At 41.7% G+C, this 21642-nt stretch overlaps 1 non-coding gene across 1 annotated transcript; it reads right to left on the reverse strand.

Moving 5' to 3' along the window:
• Nucleotides 1-19466: 19466 nt before the first annotated feature.
• LOC112821751 (U6 spliceosomal RNA) lies at nucleotides 19467-19574 on the reverse strand. The gene has a single exon (XR_003207532.1). It is a non-coding gene; the product is annotated as a U6 spliceosomal RNA (small nuclear RNA).
• Nucleotides 19575-21642: the final 2068 nt, after the last annotated feature.

Genomic DNA, 21642 nt, shown 5'->3' on the forward strand with positions numbered 1-21642 from the left:
GGAATGTGCTTTGGCATCATTATAAGAAAATTTGAGAATCCCCCAGTTAGAGCATTAGGTTGAGATTCTGGTGGCCACATGGTTAATTCCCAGATTTCTGGCTTCCCACAGTCTGCCTGGGACAGCAGTCCCAGTGGATGCCTCCTGTTGAGGCATGCCCCTTCCACCCCCGCAAAGGCCCTGATGATCACGTCCCAGCCTCAGGCCACATTCCTGCCTTGGCTGGGAGGCTCCCAGCGTGTGCCGTCCAGAGCCGATCAGAAGAGAGAGGCAGCTGAGTGTGCACAAGGCCCTCCCCAGGCCTGGAAAACAGTTCAGGAGGATTCGGCACATGCAAGAAAGCATATTTTTCTCAACGGCCAATTTTTGCACATCTCAGGTGTGGACTATTCTTTTGGTCACCTCTTAACTTTGAAGCCAGGGGAAAGAAGACTGACCAGCAGTCCTGATCTCCCAGGAAGGACATATTGGATAAATCCCGTAATTAAGTGGGGGAAAGCAGTCCATATTCCTTACATCTTTAAAACTCAGAGCTCTTTAGGCTGGGAGAAAGGTCAAAATGGCTCCTCTCATTCATATTTCATGATAGTTGCTAGTGCAGAGTTGACAATTACTTAAAAAAATCATGAAAAATTTAATGTCAAGAAAAAACAATTAGGACCATCACCCAGTCATGTCAAACCACATGTATTTCTGTTTTTATATCCATTTTTGTCTTTAGCATGCTTTATGTATGCTTTTCTGTAGTTGCAGTATTTTCACTCAACACCTGCTCTTGCAGAGTTTCTTAACTGTTCCCTGTGTGTTACCCGTGCTGCTGGATGTGCTCCCCTTTGGCCATTGCAGGGTACTCCTGGACCCCACCCAGAGCCTGGACATCCTGTTCCTTTGCAGGGCCTTCAAGGGAGAGCTGTTGAAACCACAAGGAAAGGTTGGATTTTGAAGACAAAAATAATTTTCCTCCTTTGAAGATAGATTAGATATAGTTAGAAACTGAGAAAGCCCAAGGAGCCTGAAACCAAGAGGTTGGGGCTCTAACCCAACACCTACCTCCTACTTATGTGACTGAACCTTCCTGAGCCTCGGCTGCCATTCTATGAATGGTGGTAAACCTCACGGGGTTATTGAGGGACTGATGTGGATGGAGCATCTTGAATGAAATGGTGCTGTGCAAATGTTCTTTGTTATTCTATCAGGGAAACTGAAGCAGGACTTAGGCCAGGAATGAGGCCTAGGGCTGATGAAGGGCCCCGACCCTGGGAAAGGGGTAGATTAGTTGTGCTGGCCCTCCCAGCATGCGTGGTCACCTCCCTGCCATTTGCCTTCTTTCTCCCCGCCCAGATGCCACTGCCTTGCCTGTTTCCCACCTGCCCCATCTCTTCTAGAGCTGCCACTCACGCAGCACTCCTGCAAGGGAGCACCGACCTCTGTGCTCCAGGCTAAAATGTATGTCCTGCAGATGCAAAGAAGAGCCAACTGTCTGAGCTCCAGGATTTCCTGGTGACATTAAAAATGCATTGCTGAATTTTGATTATTAACTTATAATTGATACCTGATGCTCATGGCTAATTGAGAGTGTGAAGTCAATGCTGAGCCATAGTTGATAGTATGGCAACTGAGCTCTGCTAAAGCGATGCTGGCCCTTCTAGCACTTGTACCAAAGGGAAAGGTGTCCCCCACCTCCCTCTGTTCTCCCAGTTGGGGGATGGCATGTCTTGACATGTGATGCTCTGTCCTCCTACACGCGACTCCCATGTGACCGGCATACTGTGGTTAAGGGGTGGGAGTCAGTGAATGAGAGGAGTCAGTGACAGGCTGATCCCCAGCCTGCATGCTTCTGAGCCCCTTCGCTGTTGTCCTCTCCATATCCGAAGCATCTTGACCCCAATTGTCCAGGATAGAAAGCTCTCTCAGTTTTTTATTCCACAGGCTTTGAAGGGTATCAGGCATTGGCAGTTGACAATGCTTTCAAATGAGTAGCTAAAGTTAAAAAAAAAATGCAATTCTGCCACCTCTTCTGTACACAAGTATCTGACACTAAAGCATTGGGACAGATGTTAGAGGTCATCCCACTCAACAACATTTGCTTCTGTCAGCCAAAGGGCTCTCAGTGTCCTTGAGACTTATGTGCAGCTCCTGAGGTGTTGAGGGTAAACGGTAAAGATGTGAAATTATTTGGTTATTACTGCTTTAGCTGTAATTGTTTTATTTATTCCAAAAGGAAGGTTTAAGGCAATATTATAGTTATTGCTCTTAATAGGACATCTGGGCCCCCATTTTTATGGAGCTATAACTGACATATAACATTGTATTACTTTTAGGGGTACAAAGGACCCTTCAACCCTTAGTATGAAGACCAAGTCCCATGAAATCTCTCCCTGCCTCCGCCCCTCCGCCCTGTGGTTGCAGGTGCTGGGGACTCCGACATTCATTGCTGCCAGTCCTGTCCATGCTTGCAGGTTGCCTCTGTCACTCTTGCTTCACAAAGTTAGGAAGACATCCAGAGAGGGACAACAGGGACAATACTGAGTAAGTGGGTGACCCTTTGTCAGAATGAGGAAGATGGGGGGCAACTTTATTCCAGGCAGGCAAACGTGTAGGCGAAGCTGAGTAACATGGTACTACTTCCCATGGATGTAGCTCCTTCCCTGACTGGTTGTTAAGGGGGCCCTCTAACACTCCTACAAAGTATGTGACTCTCCTTTTGCAACAGAAGAACTGGTCCCTCCGGACAGTTTAAGGAGGAGATGCTGCAGCAGGTCAACCCCTGTGGATCTAATTCGTGGCACCAACTCCACATGCAGAGCAGGGGCAACCATGGCGGGGACTGGGAGGCAGACCACACCGGGCACCCTGTCCCCTGCATGTCTCTCCCCTCCTCTCGTCACTGAAGCCGTGGTGAAGGGCCCCGAGACAGCTGAGTTTCCATCATCTCTACCCTTCCCTCTGTAGGCTCGCCTCCAGTGGCGTCCGCAGGTTCACTGTGACCATCACACCCTGAGAAGCTGTGTTCTCTCAGATGAATGTGGGACGTCACAGCCTTTGTGGGCAGCCTCTTTTGCTCACAGGCAGGCCGTTCCTGCTGAAGAGACACTAGTGCTCTCTTGATAAGGGTCCTGGTTGCTACCTCTGTAATCATTGATTCATTGATTCATTCATTCATTCATCATTCAGGAGACATTGTTGAGTGCCTCTTTGAGTGTGTACAGGTGTCTTAGATTTCCTGCCCTCCTAGACATCTTTCTTCAAAAAGAATTATCCCACCTCTGCCTTTCATTTGCTACCTCCTGCCTGTGCAAATCATTCCAAATCAGCCTGGATTCAAGAGATCCTCAGACTGATACCCAGCAGGCATGTCCAGCCTTATTCTCGAACCACACATCCACAGCAAATTGGTTCAGAGCTCCCCGCTCAGTGGGCCCTGTATTTTAGTGCTTTTGCTTAAACATTCTTCCCTGAGGAAGCCCTAACCCTCTCTAACCAAATTATGCTACACTACTTAAAATTCCTTAGATTTCTTTTTTTCCCTTAAATTTCTATCTTAAATGGATTTCACATAAATAAAGCAGGTCTTTTTATGTCATCATAAAGATTATTTTTAAGTTAAGAGGTAGGTATGCCATAACCTGTCAAATGTGCTAATGATGACTAATCCAGTGCCTAGTGCATGGGAGGAAGCAATAAACATGAGCTGAGTGAATGAATGAGTGAGTGACATAGGCCCACCTACAGAAGGGAGGGGTCCTGAGGAGGAGAGGAACGGCTAGATGGCAGTGCAGCTGGGGAAGGACAAGGCTCCCATAAGGAGGACTTTCCATGAGCGTGGAGGACCATCCTGAGGCCCCGGTATGCTCAAATTCCCGGACCATTTTGGTTTATATAACCAGGGTGTTATCCGCATTCTGCCTCTTGACAGTTTTGAAACTTTCCCAAGACTTGATCTTCTCCTTTGTAGAATAGTTTGACAACAGTATACATGCTAATAACCAGTATGTGCACGAATATGTATGCTAATATGGTAGGTATATATGCTGTAATTAGTAAGGTCTGTGCCTTTTGTCTCACTGGCCCACTGTGGCCCCAGAGAGCTAAAGTGTGTGAAAGCCCTTTGTGAGGATGTTCACGTCTATTATTGTGATTACTCAACCACAATAATTGATTGCTGTGGGTCCCAGTACTTCTGCCTCAGTTGGCTTGGCTCTGAGTGGAGGGGGCAGACTTCATCTATGTTTCTTCACTTGACTGGCAACAAGATCTGGCCTGGTCTGGCGCTCAGTAAACATGGAGGACGGATGTTCAGCCTTAGGCCATCATATTCTTCTGGTAGTTTCCGCCGTAGACTCACATCCGGCTCAGCTGAGTGGTACCAGGTGGTTGAAAAGCAGCATTGCCTCAGTGTTTTTGGCACGGTGCCTGGGCTCTAGGCCCTTGGGGTAGACGCCCGGAAATATGGGGCAAAGCCACCCTTCATGCCCCAGTCAACAGAACCCTCCTCCCTCTATGCATTTTCTTCAGCAACCAAGCTTTTATTTTTGCAAACTTTCTTTCAACATGAAAGCTGTGCTCACTCCCGGTTCCCTCCCTCACCCCCAGCCCCACCACATCCGTTCACTGTCTTTGACCTTCTGCCAAAATCTCTGTTTCTTAACGCTCAGCCGCCCTCCATCTCATTTGCTCACCGTGTTTCAGGCCTTGGTGTTCAAACCCCCTGAGGTTACGTAAACAGTACTTGGAGCTGATCTTCTTTCTCTTTCTTTAGAGCTTTGTTTTCAGCTTCATTAGGAACTTCCTTCTACAAATAATTACTACCATTCTGTTTTGAGTGCTGCCCACCTTCCCCTTATTTTGTTAAAAAGTCATAGATCTTCTGAGATTGCTTTACATTTAAAGTTATTAACTGCCTGCACATCAATCTTGCTGATCCTCTTTCCAAGAGATTTTCCAAAGTGAGCTTCTGCATAGCTACTTTTCTGCCCCCGACCCCCTTTTGTAGGAATGCAAAATAAGGCAGAAGGAAAGGATTAGAACACAAGGACCCAACCTCAGCTCCTTCAAGCACCATGTCTGCAAGCCAACATCGTGCCTCCTGGCCACAGCTCCCTATCTGATGAAACTTACTTGCAGTGAAATCAACTACATGAATATGGGGCTCTTCTGTGGATCCCCTGACTTTTGTCCCATACTGTGCATTCTTTTCTTTTCCTGTCCCACTCCCATTAAGGAGGTTGCCTCCCCTCTGTGATGCCATTTCCTCCCGATGAGACCAGAGGCCTGGCAAACAGGACCTGTCTTCTGGACTGTCATCCTTCGGCCACTTCCTACCTCTGGCTCAGGCAGGTGGTTTAAATGAAACTCAAATTGTGATCATCAAGCATTTGATTAAAGGTAACATTGATTAGAAATCACAGGTCAGAATGGAAAATTAATTTCCCTCAGGTTGCAGGTGCAAATGCAAATGAATAATCACCTAATTCATGATGGAACCTGCTAATTCTGTGGGTTTCAGAGGGAACTCTACACATGCCATAGGAACTGACAACTGCACCATATGTGTGACCAGGAGGTAGTTTTCCCTGGATCCCAAAAGAAGCTTCATATTTGACTGCTGTCATGGAAGGATGAGATAGAAATCCTCTCTGAGTTCTTAGAAGCTGAGCATGTGACATTGGCCATGGGAAATACATTTCTTTTAGTTGGCCATCAGGCCTCTGTTTCTTCTGTTCATTGAGTGCAGTGGTGACCTCTCATGTTTAGTCATTCACCAACCAGACACTCCATTCCCTGGGATGGAATAATGCAGATACTCTAGGCTATGGATGGGACCTGTCCACTTTAATTTTTTAACTCAGCCTAGCTCATTTCTGTAAGCTGAGACTTTGATTATTCCATTTCCAAGACTCTTCTTGCAAAACAGAACCACTGAGATGAATCAGGTGCTGTGGCCCAGCCACCGCTGGTTCAGGCCTGTTCCAGAAAGCAGGTGAAGTAGGGGTCCAGGGCTATGCCCCTTGGGAGCTGTTTCCTGTTCTGTCTCTGGAGGGGGCAAACAGCAGAGGAGGAGGAGATTAGAGTCCAGGGAACAAGGACACAAGGAAGTGGGGACCTGGAATACTGGGGTCAAGCAGAGGTCTCATGAAAAGAGGGTTTGGAAGAAGATGGAGGAAGAAAGCAGCAAGCAAGCAGACAGAGCAAAGAGAAGCGTGCTTGCTGGAGCTGGATAAGCACATTCTTAGCATTCCTCCTCCACCTGGCTTCATGCATTCCACTGAGCCAGAGCCAGGCCACATGGCCCTCAACCCCACCACATTGTACTCCCAGATACATTGTAAGTAGCTTATTTGATGAAGTAAGGCCCTCTAGGATGAATTGATGGCCGTGGTTACTTGGGCTCATTCTTGGCCCATCTTAAGCAGCTGACTAGACATTCTCAAAACCAGCAGGGGCTTGGGTGAAACCTCTGCTCTACATAGATCATACTGTTAGTAGCAAGACATGAGTGTTGACTTCTAGTTCTTCCTGGATAGATAGTCCCATTCCTCACAAGTTCTTTGTACACCCCCAAAGCCCTGGACATATTGCAACAAACGGGCATAGGGAGACTGAAGGGTGGAAAGAAGAAGGCAGAAAGCCCAGAGCTTCCAGGATGTAAAGAATTACATGATGCTGAGTTCCCTGGGTTTCTTGATCACTCTCACATATCCTGGATAGGGCACTACTGAAGCCTCGAATCTTAAATCACCAACAGACTAGACGAAACATCTTTAAGAAAAGCCTGTTCCCAGATCTGTACTTCTGAAACAAATAACGCAACATATTTTAAGAAAAAAGGAAAAGAAGAAGATAACAGGAGAGGAAGAAAAGGGGAGTATGTCAGAGGGGGAGACGAACCATGAGAGATGATGGACTCTGAAAAACAAACTGAGGGTTCTAGAGGGTAGGGGGGTGGGGGGATGGGTTAGCCTGGTGATGGGTATTGAGGAGGGCACGTTTTGCATGGTGCACTGGGTGTTATGAACAAACAATGAATCATGGAACACTGCATCAAAAACTAATGATGTAATATATGGTGATTAACATAACAATAAAAAATTAAAAAAAAAAAAAAGAAAAGCCTGTTCCCCTGGCCAAAGGATAGGGAAAAGGGGGGCCCGACAACAAGAGGAAACTTTTTTGGCAATATCCACCCTACCCCAACAAAACACCAGTGGGCTGAACAGAGAGGGCCTAGCCCCGCCGGCACCTGTTCTACCAGCAGAAGCTGGCTGAGGTACTTCTACTCTGCACTCCAGTGGTGTGGGCACCTGAGCTGGGAGTTGGGAGCTAATCCTCCATCCCCCAGCAGAGCAAATCCAAATAGGATAAACACAAAGAAATCATAAACTCCTTAATATCATACATATATTTTGACCAAAATGATCATACATATATGATGACCATACCAAAAGTGGAGAAAAATATCACGTAAGAATCAGAGAAAAACTATGCCTTACTTAAGGGAACATTTCCTCAAATGACAGTGGATTTCTATTTAAAACCATAAGGCCACAAGGAAGAGAGGGACACCCTTTTCAAATATTGAAAGAAAAGAACTGTTAACCATAAAGCCTATATCCAGCAAAAATATCCTTCAGGAATAAAGGGGAAACTAGAGATTGTCAGATGAAGGAAAACTTAACAAATTTGTCACCAACTTAGAAGAAGTGGGTCAATTCCTAGAAAACCACAAATGACCAAACTCAGTCAAGATGAAATAGACAACCTGAAGAGTTCTTTAGCCATTAAGTAAATTGAAATTGTAAGTAAAAAGCTTGTAAAAAAGAAATCTTCAGGTGAAAATATTTTAAGAATTAATGCCAATTTTTCACAATCCATCTCAGAAAATCAAAGAACAGAGAACATTTCTCAATTTATTTTATGAAGCTAGTATTACTCTGATATCAAAACCAGAGAAAGATAGTACAAAAGAATAAACAAAAAAGAAAGAGATAATTTAAAAAGTCTGCAATAGAATTTTTAGCAAATAAAATCCACTAATGTTAAAGAAGAATAATGCACCAAGACAAAGTGGGATTTATTCAAGGTATGCAAGGCTAGTTCAATATTCAAAAGTCAATCAATGTAATTTGCATGTTGACATACTAAAGAATAAAAATTGTATGATTATATCAACTGATGCAAAAAGGTTCATTTGATACAGTCCTACACTCATTCACAATAAAAGCTCTTAGCAAACCAGGAGTAGAGGGAGCTTCCTTAACTGGATGAAAGGAAGTTACAAAAAACCTACAGATAACATCATATTTAATGATGAAAGCCTGAATGTTTCCCCCTAGGACTGGGACAAACACAAGGGTATCTGTTCTCGCCACACTTAATTCAGCATAGTACTGACAGTTGTAGCCACTGAAATAAAGCAAAGGAAAGAAATAGGGGCACCTGGGTGGCTCAGTCGTTTGAGCATCTGATTCTTGATCTCAGCTCAGATCTTGATCTCAGGGTTGTGAGTTCAAGCTCCACATTGGGCTCTATGCTGGGCATGGAACCTATTTAAAAAAAAAAAACACACATACCAGTTGCAAAGGAAGAAATAAAGCTGTACTTTCTTGCCAATGACATGGTTGTTTACATAAAAAGTCCCAAGGGATTTAAAAAAAAAATTTCCTACAACTAAGAAATGAGGTCGGCAAGGTAGTAAGATACAAGAACCATATGCAAAACCCAACAGAATCTCTATATACTAATAATGAACACTTCAAAACCCAAATTAAAAACTCAGTACTATTTATAATAGTTCCAAAGAAAATGACATGCTTAGGCACAAATCTAACAAAATTTGTACAAAATCTTCATGCTGAAATTATGGAATGCTCATGAAAGAAATCAAAGCAGACTGTAGTAAATGGAGACACATACCATGTTCATGGATTAGACCACTTAACATCATAAAGATGCTGATTCTCCTTCAATTGATCAGTAAGTTGAATGCAATTTTTATTAGAATCCCAGCAAGGAGTTTTGTAAACATAGAGAAATTTATCTCAAAATTTATGTGGAAAGGCACAGGTAATAGAATAGCTAAAACAATCTTGAAAGAGAAGAGTAAAATGAAAGGAGTCAGTTTATCCTACTATCTAGTTACAGCAATCAAGAGTGTGGTACTGGCAGAGTGACAGACACATAAATCAATGCAACAGAACAGACAGCCCAGAAAATAGACCCACACACATATGCCCAAGTGATTTTTGTCAAAGGTACAAAAGGAATTTAATGGAGGAAGGGTAATCTTTTCAACTAATGGTTCTGGGGAAACTGGACATCCATAGGCAAAAATAAACCTTGACCTAAATCTCACACTTTATATAAAATGTAGCTCAAAATGGATCACAGACTTAGATGTAAAGGAAAGATTTATGAATTGGACTAATCAAAATTAAAAACTTGTGCTCTGTGAAAGACCTGTGGAGAGGATCAAAAGGCAAGCTACAGACTGGGTGAAATATTTACAAACCACATATCTGACAAAGGCCTAGGATCTAGAGCAAAGAAATCTTAAAAAGAGTCAACAAAGAATCTAATTAGAAAATAAGCGAAATTATGAACAAACAATGAATCATGGAACACTACACCAAAACAAATTATGTAATATATGGTGATTAACATAACAATAAAAAATTTAAAAAAGAAGAAAAAAGAAAATAAGCGAAAAACATGAGCAGCCATTTCAAGAAAGAGGAAATACAAATGGCAAATAAGCCCAGGAAAAGGTATTCAACATTACTCGCCTTTAGGGAAATGCAAATTAGAACCACAATGAGATATTGCTCCATGGCTAAAAGACAAATAGTGATGACACTAATTGTTGATGTGGATGTGGAGAAACTGGATCATCCACACATTGCTGGTAGGAATTATGAAATGATACAGCCACTCTGAAAAATGGTTTAGCAATTTCTTATGAAAATAAACAGGCAATTACCATATGACCCAGCAATTGTACTCTGGGGCATTTATCCCAGAGAAATGAAGATTTATATTCACACAAAAACCTGTATATGAATGTTCATAGCAGTTTTACTTGTAATAGTCAAAACTGGAAACAGAGATACCCTTCAGTGGGTGAATGGTTTAGCGCAATATCCATCCATATCATAAAACACTGTTCAGGAACAAAAAAAAGTGAACTGTTGATACACACAATTTGGATGTATCTCTAAGCAATTATACTGAGTGTAAATAGGTAACCCCAAAATGCTATATACTGTATGATTCAATTTATATAATATTTTTCAAAAGACAAAATTTTAGAGCTCCCCATTTTTATTAATATCTGCTTTTATGATAATCACATCCGTGCTTTTATTCTTTTCCCATATAACTGTGCATCCTTAAATATTAGAGATTTTTAAAACTTTATACGATTGGAGTCATACAGGATATATTACATCATGTTGTATGTTTATTTTATTTTTTATTTTTTAACACAGTATGTTTATAAGAGGCACCTCAGATGTTGCCTGTATAATTCTTCCACTTCCATTTGCTATATAAAATTCCATGGACTTGTAGACCATAATTTACCCAATCTTCCCTTGATGGATAATTGCATTGCTTACAATTCTTGGCTCCCTTAAGTAATGTTAGTGTGAACAATTTTGTGCATGTCTTCTCATGAGTATGTGCATGTACTTCTTTGGGTTAATACCAAGGAGTGGTCATGGGTTAAGACCATCTGTAAATGTTTTCTAAAGTGGTTGCGCTAACTTTCATATCATTAGCAGCATGTGAAAGTCCCCATTTCTCCACATTCTAACAGTTGATGTGGTTTGCCTTTTTAATTTTAGCCATTCTGGTACATGTGTGGTGGTATCTCATTGTAGTTTTAATTTGCATTTTTCTGTTGTTAAGGAGGTGAATGTGATGGTTAATTTTACATGTCAAACTAGTTAGGCTATGGTACCCAGTTGTTTGGTTGAACCCCAGTCTCAGTCTAAATGTTGCTGTGAATGTGTTTTTTAGATGGAAGTAACATTTAAATTAGTAGACTTGGAGTAAATCAGATCACCTTCCATGATGTGGGTGGGCCTCATCTAATCAGTTGAAGGCATTAATAGCAAAAACTGAGGTTTCCTGAAAAAAAGGGAATTCTGCCTCTAGACTGCCTTCAGACTCAAGACTGCACCATTAACTCTTTTTTGGGTGTCCAAGGTTCTGGCCTTCTTTTGCAGATTTCAGACTTGCCAGGTCCCACAGTTGTGTGAGTCGATTCCCTAAAATTAATCTCTCTCTCTTTCTCAGTCTGTCTCTCTCAATAAATAATAGATAGATGATAGGTAGATAGATGATAGATAGATGATAGATGATAGATAGAAAGATAGATAGATGATAAATAGATGATAGGTAGATGATAGATGATAGATAGATGATAGATGATAGATAGATAGATGATAGAAAGATAGATAGATGATAGATAGATAATAGATAGATAGATGATAGATAGATAGATAGATGAAAGATAGATCACCTATTGGTTCTGTTTCTCTGGAGAACCCTAATAGATCGAGCAGCTTTTCATATGTTTATCAGCTAATTTGATTTCCTCTTTTGTTAAATGCCGATCAAGTATTTTCCCTATTTTTTCTACTGGTATATTTATCTTTTTCTTAATAATTTTTAGGCATTAAAAATGTATTCTGAGTATGAGCCCTATGCAGTAGTATATGTTACAAATATCTTCTTCTATAACTTGCCTTTTTACTCTCCTAATGGCATCACTTAATAAATAGAAATTCATAATTTCAGTGTAGTCCAGTGTGTCAATCTTTTCCTTAAGTTAGTACTTTTTGTATCCTCAACCCAATTTTCCCTAGCCTAAAAACATGAAGTTCTTTTCTATATTATTTTGTAAAGCCTTTACTATTTGTTCTTTCACAGTTAGATCTGTAATACACCTGGAATCAATTCCTGTGTATGGCATGAAGTAGGGGTCAGGTTTTATTTCTTACCCATATGGATATCTAATTGTCCCAGTACAATTTATTGGAAAGATCATTCTTTGCCCCCTTTTCTACATCTTTGTCATAAATCAAGTGTTCGTATATGTTTGATGTGTTTCTGGGGTCTCCATTCTGTTTCATTGGTTTTATCTTTCTATCCTTGAGCTAATAGCACACTGTCTTAATGATCTTCAGCTTTATAATAAGACTTGATATCCAACAGAGTAAACTCTCCCACCTGGTTCATTTTTCTTTTTTAAAGAGTGTCTTCACTCTTCTAGACAATTTGTATTTTTATATAAATTTCAGAATCAGCTTGTAAAGTACAGATACAAAAAACTTGTTGAAATTTTTGTTGGGATTGCATTGAATCTCTATCAACTGGAGGAGAACAGATACCTTTAGAATACTGAATTTTCTATCCATGGACATATAGACATGGTATGTTTTTCCATTTACTTAGATCTTTAATTTCCTTACTAATGACTTTTAATTTTCTGTCTGGAGGTGTTGCAATTTCTTATTCGCTTCTTTTCCCATTTTTTGATGCTATTATATATCTCAGCACTCTTGCTATTATATCTCATATTTTGTATCTCATTATTTGATTATTTATGTGTATGAAATGCAATTGGTTTTTAAAGTACTGATTTTTGTATACCCAGCAATCTTGCTAAACTCAGTTATTGATCTTAATAACTTATCTATCCTTTTTTTTGCAGTTTTTACTTATGCAATTATATCATCCATAGATAATGGTAATCCCCTTCCTTCCTTCTTTCCTTCCTTCTTTCCTCCTTCCCTGCCTCTTTCCCTTTTTCTCTTTTTCTTTTAGCCTTATGGATGTATCTGGCCAAGACCTCTAGGAAAATGTTGAAAAGAAACACGGATAGAGGACATCCTTGTCCTAATCCCTAAAAAAGAAAACTTCCCACATCTCACTCTTATGTATGATGTTTACTATACACCTTCATGTCCTTACCCCTGATTTGATTAAAATGTTCTGTTTCTAGCTTGTTAAGAATTTTGTTTTTAGAGAGGGGGGAGGGGCAGAGAGAGGGAGAGAGAGAGTCCCAAGCAGGCTCCACAGCCAGTGCAGATCCCCACATGGGTGGGGCTTGATCTCACAACCCCGAGATCATGACCTGCACTGAAATCAAGAGTCGGTCACTTAACCGACCAAGCCGCCCAGGCTTGGTCCCATACCAAAACTCAGGGGGCTTCCCAGATCCCAACCCTTGGAAAGTACTGGGCTTCCATGTTTGTCTCCCCGACTCTAGGGGGCTGTCACCGATCTCCATGTTAGCCAACAACACCAGCCTCTCACCAATCTCTCTTTTAGCCAATAGAACTAGGGCAAGAGTCTAGGCTGGTTTCAGGGCCTGGGTTCATTGATCTGGATTTCAGTGTTCTCCTGGATATTTTCTTATACTTCTTGTCTATGTTGTTAGCTCTCCCATGCTCACAAACAAATTTTTAAAACACACTATTAGCTTTTATAAGGGTCTCAGGAAGGAAGATTGATCCTAGACTACCAAAACTGGAAATCCTAATGACCATTTTCATAGTCAATGAATTTACATTACTTTTAGAATTTATGACTATACAAAATGATCACATTCTCCTGTGTTTAATGAACTTTAAAAATGAATTTTATTTTATTATTTGTATGTAATAACTACAAATAGCAATGACGGCCACTACATTCAGCTATGTCTAGTGTCCAATCCACAAGAGCTCTTAGCAAAGGGAGTGAGTGGAAACTGGGAATTTAGACCAGGCTCTGGTGGCCAAACTCATCCCTGTGGGTTTCTCCATCCAAAGGGGTCACCTTTTTCTAATCTGTATGAAGACTAAAAGTGACCCTAGCTAGGAACTGCCACTACAAAGGTATATAAGGTAAAGTTTGTCCGTAGGATTTGCAGAAGGCCTGGAACTAGGTAGCCTAACCAGAGGGGGATAGTGTGGGAGGCTTCCTGAATTAATGAACAGCCAAGAATGATTTACAATTAGTGAGTCATTTGTGTGTAAATTTTGGTTTCTGAATTATTTTACGGCATTTATTCATTTAAGAGATTATTTCTTGAAGTTTTATTTACCCTGTTCCCTTGCTTTGCCAACTTTAAGATTTTTTAAACAATAGTTAATACAAGAGTAAACTTTACTATAGTTTACCTTTGAATTACAGTGAAATCCCATGTTTGCATTAGAGCATGTCTGGAGAGATGATGATTTTATGACAGGAACGCACTTTATAAGCATCCACAAGCACAGTTATTTAAATGTCACCCAAAGGGCGCCTGGGTGGCTCAGTTGGTTAAGCGACTGCCTTCGGCTCAGGTCATGATCCTGGAGTCCTGGGATCGAGTCCCGCATCGGGCTCCCTGCTCGGCAGGGAGTCTGCTTCTCCCTCTGACCCTCTTCCCTCTCGTGCTCTCTATCTCTCAAATAAATAAACAAAATCTTTAAAAAAAATAAATAAATAAATAAATGTCACCCAAAGCCAGCATTGGAAGACAGACATTGGAAGATGAAAATGATCAATTCTTGATATAGTGGGAAGAACTATCAAGAGACCAAGACACCATGCTAAAGAAGTTGGATGTCATCCTATAGGGAATACTTACCTGGGCTTAACCCCAGGAATGTTCTGGCGAGGCCACTGGGAAGATGGGGGCAGCCTGAAGCTGATGGGGTTGATGGTGGTATAGCTCAGCCAAGGTGGGGCCACCACAAGGAGAGGCAAGCCCAAAGTAAAGATTGGGTGGAGGCATTTTCAGGGTAGAATCCTCACATAGCTTGTCATCCAATCAGTGAGAGGAATAGTCAAGAAGGAGAAATCAAAAGTGGATTTTAGCTCTAGGAAGGAAAACTCGAATTGTGTTTTAAAGACCTTTATATCATTCAATATAAAGTATTAAAAAAATGAAATTATTTTATCCCCAAATAAATTATTAAGGAGAGAAAACCCCTGGTATTATCTCTCATTATTGTTTAATTAGAATATAACTCTTAAAAATAAAATTAATAAGATAAATCACCAATTTCAATTAAAAACAGTATTATGGAATTGTCTTTATTTGACTCATTCTGTTAAAATAAAATTTCACACCACCACAAAACTATAAAGTGGAAGAATCTAAAGGTACGAGGGTTTCTTATATAGTTCTTTTCCATTCTAAGTCCTGCTTTTAAGTATCTGGGGCACTTGGCTGGGTGGGGGCAGGAAGGCAGAGAAGGCAGGGGCTAGAGAAAGAAGCCTATTAGATTCCATGTTTGTTCAACTCACATTTGTAAATTTTTAGTGCAATTAAGGCACAGTCTACATCTGCAAAGCAAGCCGTTCATGTTTTAATGAAAAGCACCCCCAGAATATTTCGGTCATCTAAACGGGTGCTTTCTTTTGTACAAATATGTAACACTACTATAGTTTTCATACAAAAAGGATTTACTGTATTAGATATAGTAAACCAGTAAACCACGAGTGAACTGTGGGGATAGTTCTATCTCAAGTTTTTATTCCAAAACTGTCCCTGCTCTGTGACCAGCTGATATGCTTAAAGGTGTGAGTGCAGGGAAGCTGGAGGAGCCCCCTTGCATGAACCTTTGCAAAACTATCGTCTTGTTCTAAGTGCAGGGATCCCTGTGGAGGCCTGGTAGGGCAAGGAGGAGTGCACTGATAAGTATCTGGAAAGTGTAAGGTGTGAAGAAGGAATAAAGAGGGTCATCAGGAATGGAACTGAAGGGGCAGGCCAGAGGAGGTGGGTGGAAAGCTGTCTCTTGGTGATGCTCAACATATCTTATATCGTTAAAATAAAGATAAAGTTACCAAACAGTGGGTTTCATTTCCAACAGGAATGATATTTTGAAAACATTACATCAATTTATGTTTCATTGTTTTACTACAACCTTTTCCCCTTAGGGCTAGGCCCTAAGGGAGGGTTGTGACCCCAGGGGAGGGAGAGCCTCTATGTGCCAGAATCCAAGTTGAGGGCTGAACAGAGAATCTTCCCGTAAGCCCCAGTGGAGCGCATTCTGGAAGAGGCAGGGCTGCGCGAACACGGGAGGCTGTGGTCCTGGGGGAGTGGGGTGCTCCCTCTCCGGGACAGGGTACAAGTCCCTTGGAAAGGAGGTTCAGGAGAATGGGGACTGGTAGAAGCCGGCAGTGTGAGGGAGAACTGGCACCCTGGGGTGACCTGTTCTGGGCCTTCCCTTCCCGACAGATGGCGTAGGCTTCTGCTGGCTGCACACACAACCACGGGGTGTGTTTATGGTAACTTGTAGCTCTCTATCCCCTTGGCCTGGAAACAGAGGGGGAGGAAGAAACCGGCAAACACAGAACACACAACTACTTCCAAAGAGACCGAGGTAACCTGAAAGACATTGCTTCCCACCGAAGTAAGTTTACTCTCTCGAATGGGAATTTTCCAGTGTCGTCCTCCTCCTGGGATACCTTCACCCCCATCCTCACCGCCAGGATGAGCCCAGTTATAGGGAATACAAGGTCCAAACATCTCGTAGCCTCAGTCGGTAAATGTGTGTGTACTAATTTATGTGAAAGAAAATCCAAAGCAGTGAAACAGTGTTTGGTTTTGGCAACGAGATCATGGGTGTTTTGTTTTTTTTGTTTTTTTGTTTTTTTACCATTTTTCTTTGTTTTTGAATTGGGTGAAAATATTTATGACCATGTATAGCTACTTATTTTCCGAAGCAGAATAAGACAATGCAAACCATAAGGTTAGGTCCACTTAAAGGAGAGGGAGAAGCAGCATTCTCTTTACCCCTTCGTCACTGAGCAGGTGGCAGTCTCTCTGGGCCATGGCTGCAGAGCTCTGTCTGGGCTGTTACGGGCACAGGGTCAGGGTGTGGGGTCTGGGCGCAACAGTGAGGTCACCAGCAGGATGCAGGTGAGACGGAAGCAGGAGGAAGGCAGGGCCGGGGGAGAAGGAAGCCTCCCTGATGCCCCAGTGCCCCATCTCCCCTCCAGCTCTCTACGGTCCTCCCCAGGCTGCATGATCCCTGCTCTCTGCCCAGAGCGTTCTCATACCCCTCCGGTGGCTCTGACGGGCACTGCCACCCTTGAGGCAACACCCTCTGCTCCAACACAGCCCTGCCCCATTGCCCCCACCCATGCTTGGCCAAGGGACCTGGTGCCCCACTGCTGTGCCGGGGATTAGCCGTTCTGAAGAATGAATTCATGCTTAGGGCCAACAAGTATGGATTAGTTAATGCACAACCTCTCCATGACCTTCCAAAGGGCCAGAAGGGCCTTTTCATTTACTTACTTTTTTATTTTAGTGGGGAACTCCTGATGACCCAGTAGGTAAAAGGCATGCCGTGTGCTTTGCCACTCAGTTTCCACAAGGGGAGATCTGCCCCAATAACTTTGTGGGACAGGCACGATTGTCCCCGGATTACAAACAAAGAAACTGAGGCTTAGTGTACTTAATGAACAAATAACAAGAACAAACAAAATCCTCGTCCCAAATCAAGCAGCTAACTTGGGGCAGGGCTGCAACCAGATTCTCCACCACAGCTGAAGGGAGCCTCCCAGCGGCTCGCTTCCAAGCACAATGGGCTGGCCGCTGTCCACTCTGTCCACCCAGAGTCTAGTCCTGGCAGTAGGCATATGGGTGCGATCACAAGCGTGTCCACCTCTGCTGTCATTACTTCTGAGGATACAGCATCATCCTCATCAGCAGTCAACACCCACTGACGTGCAACAAAAATGTATAGATCTCTGAATGTTGGGTAAGTCCCATGGAGAAAAAAATTTTGATAAAAAAGACTTAGAAATTGTGTAATCTAATTTTTCTAAGCATTCGAGCCATTAATTGTGTCTGTAAATATGATAGCTGTAGCTGAATGATTTTGCTCTTTCTTGCTAGGCATGATTTATTTATTTACTTTTCAGTGTTTAATCATATCTTTGGTATTAAATATTAGGCTCAAACTCCTTCCCAAAAGACATAGCTTATAATATCATGGGGACATTAAATTTAATCATTGTTGGCAATTCTTTGATGTTATCCTAGAAAATTAGCTTATAGCAGCTGCAGACAGTGGGGCCCCAAGCCTCCATGTACGTTGTATCTGTGATAAAACAGCCACTGAGACCCTGAAAAGCGGCCTATTGACCTTCTTCGCTCACAATAACAATATGCCCTGAACTGAATCTCCATCGTGGTAATTGAATTGCAGGGAATTCACGTGAAACCTCCAGTGTCTGCTCTTTTGAGACCATTTATATTCTTTTTCCATTTTTCTTTTAATTATTGTAAAAAGTGAAACCAATATTTTTTGGAGTGTGAATCTTTGGAGGCTGCTATTCTATATTCTGTAGACATCTCTATAGTCCCTGATAGCCTCTCCCTAAATAATCCCGTACCATAACTTCTCTTGTGGGTTGGAGACGAAATAAAGAAGTTGAGCAGGAGCAGAAGGTCCATCTCATACATAATATATTCCTGTATCTGGACCATGAAAACACTGCTAAAGGGAGTTAATGAACCTAAAAAAATGAGCATTTTGTTTCCTCATTCTAAAAGAAATCTCATGGGGCGCCTGGGTGGCTCAGTCATTAAGCGTCTGCCTCCGGCTCAGGTCATGATCCCAGGGTCCTGGGATCGAGCCCCGCATCAGGCTCCCTGCTCAGTGGGAGGCCTGCTTCTCCCTCTCCCACTCCCTCTGCTTGTGTTCCCTCTCTCGCTGTGTCTCTCTCTGTCAAATAAATAAATAAAATCTTAAAAAAAAAAGAAATCTCATTACCAGATTAGTATGATGTTTCTCATTTTTGGATCATTCAGTTTTCCCTCTGTCTCCTTTTTATTTTATTTTTTATTTTATCTATTTATTTTTTTCCCTCTGTCACCTTTTTAAAGGCTCATTGCGTTTAAGGTATTAAATGTGCTCTTTGTGAGTAAGATGGAGAAGAAAAAAACCCCAGCTTTTCTTAAAGTACCCACAAGGCAAGAATTTCAAGCAAAGGTGTTTTTAACTAAAGATATCCTAGGTGAATGTGCTGGGAAAAAGCGTATCTTTCCTCGCTGAGCTCATTATGGGATGGTTCTGGAGTGACTGGAACTCAGGAGTTTGGTGCAGCCTGCAGAGACTCCGGGAATTTGCAGAAGGCCAAGGGCAGATGCCGTCTTTCTTTGGGGCTGGAGTCTAGCTTCCTTTCCGTCCATCCTGTCATTCCTTCTTCACTCACCTATTCTCTCCCTAGCACTGTTTTGCTGACCCTGCTTCTGGGAGGTGTGTTCAGTGTATTTTTAGTATCTGTTTTTCTTATAGCAGCCAATTGTCTCATACGGGCCCATGGATCATTCACAGTGAGCTGTTCTCTGCTTGCCCTCTCCAAGAGACCACCTCCTCGCACTGTGTGAAGAACTCCTCTTGGTTTTAATACACTGGCAGGCCAAGTTTATTTTAGATGGGTACATCTCTTGGTATCTGAGAACAGAGGTGTAACTGAGAAGCTCTTCCTTTTTGATTTAATAAGCATTAGATCTTTCTGCAGGGGCCATGCTAGTCTTCTCTGTATCCTTCCAATTTTAGTATATGTGTTGCCGAAGTGAGCACAATAAGCATTATGATCTGCTTAAATTGCTTTTCATATTTACTTCTATCAATGGGACATGGGACACTCATTATGCAAGCACTCAAGTTAGCCCCTCACTTTTGAGAAATTTCTTCCCTTTTTGGTTAAGCTTTTATGGAACATGGGAATTTATGGAGCTTTAAATAAAATCTACAGTTCACACTAGTGCAAAAATGTTGCCAGAAAAACATCATCGGAAATTTAGCTTTTTCCTCTTTGGAGCTATCTCATTTGCTCAGAATAAACAACAAAACCAACAACATTAGTGCTGACAAACACTTTGGTTATAGTGTTTTGCCCCCTCCGTTCTCTATGCAATGTTCCTGTGCACACGTGTGCTACACACCTGGGTGATCTGATTTGCAGCCACTGTAGCTCTTGGGACCTTGCAGTATGGCTAATCTAAACCGAGATGTGCTGTCAGTATAAAATATTTGCTGGAGTTCAGACTGAATACAAAAAAGTTGTAAACTATCTCAATTATTTTTATAATTGATTATGTGTTGAAATAATATTTGGGGTATATTGAGTTAAATAAAACATACTAAAATTAATTTTACCTATTTCCATTTATCTTTTAAATTTTAACTGTTTTTTTTGTTGTTGTTTTGCTTTTTTACCTTGTTAATACACATACGTGGCTCACATCATATTTCTCTTGGGCAACACTGGAAGGCACAGGACACCCACTGCTTAATGGCCAAGATTTAAAAATTTTAAGGGGCTGTGTATCTGACAGTCCCTCTCTAGGCACCTAATGCTTGATTGTAATTACCATTTGGGTCCGATGAGTCTTTTGGACTCAATATGTCTTTTTACAATACTAGAAAATGTTCAATGTTCTTACATTTTTTTAAGAGACAGAAGTATTAACTATAAGGGATTGAATCCACACTGCAAAAGGAGACAATGTACAGTTTACTGCACCTTGAGGAGGTGTATGGTATGTATATGCATATAATTTCTATAAATGAGGTATGGCTTGGTTTTGGTATTAACTTCCCATCCCTCCTCACTAAACAGCACACCATTAATTTAGCCAGGTATGATTAAATCATGCTTTCTCTGCCCTGGTTTTCCCACTGTCTGTCTCCCATGTACCCCATGCTGTTTTTATCCCATACCATCTGCTGTGGAATTCTTGCTTCGTTATATCGGGACTTTCCATACCAAATTGCAGAGATAGCTTTCAGTCTCTATCTGCAGTTGCTCAATAGGAGGACTTAAAATAGAACATCTTCAACAAATTTCTGCAACTATCTATTTCCAGCAGCATGGGCTCTAAGGAGATTAACTCTGCCTATGCCGGTCTCTGCAAAAAGTCCACTGGGGTCTTAGTTCTGTCTGCTCTGGAACCTACGATTGGACAACAGCTGGCTGCTACATCTATTTTGCAACTTTCTTGTCTGCCCTGAGCTGCTGTCATAAAAGAAGTCTCATTCTGGGTTTTGGTAAGAGAACAGTTTCCACATTGATTCCAAAATAATGGTTCAGACTTGAGTTCTGCATGGCCTCCTGTTTCCCTATTGAATATCCATCCCTTTCCCCATCAAGGTCCCAAACCGTTGATCAAAACATTTATCCAATAGAAACAGTTCTTGTCGCAGAGGGGAATCTCTCCACGTCCCTGTGCTTTGCATTAGAGGCATCAAAACCCATTCTGGTATTGAAGCAATACTAGAGAGCTCCACAGCGTGCCAAATAAGTACGCAGTAGGTTTGTTTTAAAATATTTTCTCAGGTCAAACCAATATTTGGCATATCAACCTTAGAAACAATAACCTAAAAGAGAGAGGGTTAAGTTATATGAAAGAATATGTTTTTCAAATAAAAAAAACCCCAGCTGACTGAGTCACCAATGTCCTTTGCTTTCATTATTGTTGCTCAAGAAAACTCTATGTTTGTGACTTTCTAAATTCCTTTTTTTTTTTTTTAACTAAAATTTCTGTACTGTTTCTGGATAGCTCAAGAAATTAGAGTCAAACTTCAGGTTGAAATGCTTTATGAATTGTTCTTGCTGGACCATCAGCTGGCTGATGGGAGGCCCAGG

Source organism: Callorhinus ursinus, unplaced genomic scaffold, assembly GCF_003265705.2.
Source record: "Callorhinus ursinus isolate GAN/ISIS: 27379988/994484 unplaced genomic scaffold, GSC_fseal_2.0 scaffold10, whole genome shotgun sequence".
Classification (NCBI taxonomy): domain Eukaryota; kingdom Metazoa; phylum Chordata; class Mammalia; order Carnivora; family Otariidae; genus Callorhinus; species Callorhinus ursinus.